The following is a 3,563-nucleotide window of genomic DNA, read 5'->3' on the forward strand; positions in this document are numbered from 1 at the left end:
GAGGGCTTGATATGAAAATTTTCAAAAGGAACTTGAAAAGTATTTGAAAAGAGAAAAGAACTTTGAAAAGAACAAGGTGTGTGATGCATGCAATCGACCGAGCTCAAGTAAGTGGTTCCCAAAATACCAATACATGTTTGATATGTGACATGATATGATTATATGAATTGCATGCTAAAGTAGGGCTAAGGATCTAGGAGGATGCCTTTTATGCCTGATATGTGATTCTGAGAACTGCATGCTAGGTTAGGGCTGAGGATCTAGGAGGATGCCTTGAATGCCTGTTGCATAAGCTACATGCTAGGACTGTCTAATCAGCAGTAGGATAGCCTGATTATGTTATGGTTGATGTGGTTACTCAATGCACGAATGTTGCTTGCTTTGTGCTATAGGGGTCCTGACTAACTTTAACTAACTAGTGAGCGGATATGTAGCAGTATTCGCAAGCTAGTTAGGGAAAAGAAGTAGGGACTCCTAGTGCAGCTGATGGCGGAGAGTAGGTCGGAGGGTGCCCTAGGAAAGCCTAGGACGAGATTAGTGGAAAAGGGTATCGGCAAAGGGACTTGGTGAAGTTGAAACAATCCTTGAGGAAAGTACGGATAGATGTGGAAGGTAGTATGGGCCCGTACTACTGGAAGCAGAGGATCCGTACTCGAGTCAAGGAGGGCCGAGATGGAACCAGGAAACTTGGATGGTGTGTGAGCCCTCTCGGGAGTATGTATGATCCTGACGTTTATGTGTTTATTCTCAGTATGGTGACCACACGACATGGAGCAGGAGGATCAGGATCTGGGTCAGGATCAGGATCAGGCTCGGGGGCAGGATCCGAACAGGTTGATGACGGGCTACGCGAGTTCATCGCGTCTGAGATCACGAGAGGTATCCTTGAGTCGACCCCGGTCATTTTCGGGTCGATGAAGGAAGGGATTATTGAGCTGATGGAGGATCGCCTCAGAGCGTTCCGAAGTGATATGGCATCCAGCCAGTCAGAATCGCGCATATTGTCCTTCAAGGACTTCACGGGGAGTGGCGCGCCAGACTTCCACGGGGTAAAGGACCCCATTGTCGCCAGGAGATGGATTGCAGACATAGAGTCTGCACAGTTGACGAGCTTCTGTCCCGAGGGGTCAAAGGTTCGATTTGCTGCAGGATGCTTGAGGGATAGAGCTAGAGACCGGTGGGAGTCAGTTGGTGATTCCTTGGGAGCCTCAGCCATTGAGGCTATGACCTGGTCTGACTTTGTGACCAGGTTTAGGGCGGAGTTTGCGCCGGCTGTGGAGCTTCAGCAGCTGGCCAGGGAGTTCCTAGACATGAGACAGACGACGAAGTCGGTGGCGGAGATTACCGCCAAGTTTCGGGAGAGGGCCTTATTGGTGCCTCAGTATGCAGGGGATGATGAGATGCAGAGGACCCGCTATCATGACATGTTGAGAGCTGATATTCGGGAGCATGTCAGCTTCTCGACATGCCCGACCCTGGACTCTATGATTGCCAGGGCGCGGGAAAGAGAGATTGATTTGGAGCACATTGCGAAGAGGAGGTCGGATCAGATGTATACTTTGTAGGGTCCCGGGAAGAGACCCAAGACTTCAGATCAGCGATTAGTATGTCGGCAAGGCCGAAGTCAGTGCAGCACGTGCGGGAAACCGCACGAGGGAGTTTGTCGTTCCAGGGGTTCAGGCTGCTACAAGTGTGTCAGTGATGGTCACGTCAGCAGGGACTACCCACAGGGGGCAAGCCCATTATGTTTTCACTGCAATCAGGTGGGCCACAAGAAGGTCGACTGCCCGACGATGAGCGGAGGAGCAGGGAGTGCATCTGCCCCGACGACTTTGAGGATTACAGATGGGCGAGAGGGTAGGGCCTTGCAGTGACGGATGAGGGAGATCTGGATTACAGCAGGGAATGTTGCAGGTATGTATAAATGGCTATTTTCGATTCTATATGTATTAGGATTGTTCTTACCTCGGTCTCGGGTGATAGTATGTATGAGTTGTCTCTCTTCTTGTATTCGGATTATATTTTCAGAATTGTCATAGGTCAATTGCATACCAGAAACTATTAGTAGCTAGTGTAAGGTCATCTTTCACTTCGGGTTCGAAGTGTCCAGTATTATCTCGGTTACGGCCGAAAACGGTTCAGGAGCGTTACGTGGAGGTCGGTAGGTAGGGTCCATGGAGTAGTCATCCACCATCATCAGGGTTCGGTGGTTCTAGTCTTGCTGTTTGGGATAGCTTTTGGAAGCATCAAGGGAAGTGGTCTATCACTGAAGAGGTTGCTCTGAGCATTAGTTATTCGGACCTTAAGGACGACAGTTGAGCTCAGGGGATTATCAGTATCGAGGATGCAGGAAGTGTTCATCTAGTATTCGGTAATCGTACGGTATTTGGAGTGGGCTAGTGACGGATCGCTAGCAAGATTAAGGCGATGGTAGTTATCATGCCTATTGTGTAAGGGAGGAAGGAATGGAAATCCTCGGACTTTCGCGTGTCGTAAAGACTTAGCCAAAGCTAAGTGGGGGAGAAACAATCATGTTACGGGAGCAGAAGCGGTTTTGAAACTGGGATAAGTTTCGTTCTTCTGTCAGGGAGAAAGACGGCCCAGGCGGCTGTATGAATTGAGGATAGTGTGAATTGGAAGTTCGGAAAACTTTCCAATTGTGAGATCTCATTCTCAGGATGTTTAATGGCAGGTTTCAGAAGAATCAGTTGGGAGTTTCAGTTCGGACATGAGTACAACTTGGGGTACTATATTGTGCTTGTATGCTCGATTATGGGTATGTACGAATTATTAGTGAGCAAAAGACCATGGTCAGCGGTCGAGTTAGTGGAGAAGGTGTTGTAAGACTATGGGTTAGCTGTAGCATTCACCAGTGGTCCGTAGCAATGGTTAGCAGATAGCGTAGGAGTGTTGTAAGCCTATGGGGTAGCCCGTAGCGTTTACAAGTTAGCAGATAGAGTAAGGGAGTTGTAAGACTGCGGTGTGGCCCGTAACAATCGTATATTAGTATAGTTAGACTGCAGTGTGGCCCGTAGCATTAGTGTAGTAAGACTGCGGGGTGGCCCGTAGCATTAGTCGGCAGATAGCGTAGAAGTGTGGTGAGACTGTGGGGTGGCCCGTAGCATCAGTTGGCTGGTAGCACAGACTATGGGGGTGGCCCGTAGCATTCACTAGTTGGCAAAACGAGTATAGTAAGACTACGGGGTGGCCCGTAGCATTCGTCGTTCCCTATTCGACAGTACGAATGTATAAGATGCGTGATTCGCTGGCAGGGTTTTTCAGATAGTTTAAGATAGGGCGGGGCAGCCGCTCGGATGTGAGTGGGCCACATTAAGATTGGATTCGGAAGGTGGTAGGTCATTGGAGACCAGGAGTGATGTAAGACTGCGAGTAAGCTGTAGCATTCATTAGCAGCTTAGTTCGCGGAGTGTGGGCGGGGGCCCGTATCTCCTAGTTCGCGGAATGTGGGCGGGGGGCCCGTATCTCTGAGTTAGCATGATAAGAATCGGGAAAGTTTAGTTAGTTGAGATTAGAGGAGGAGTGGGTCTGCATAGCCCTGGATA

The sequence above is a fragment of the Lactuca virosa genome, chromosome 8, assembly GCF_052849685.1.
Source record: "Lactuca virosa cultivar CGN04683 chromosome 8, Lactuca_virosa_CGN04683_v6, whole genome shotgun sequence".
In the NCBI taxonomy this organism is placed as follows: Eukaryota; Viridiplantae; Streptophyta; class Magnoliopsida; order Asterales; family Asteraceae; genus Lactuca; species Lactuca virosa.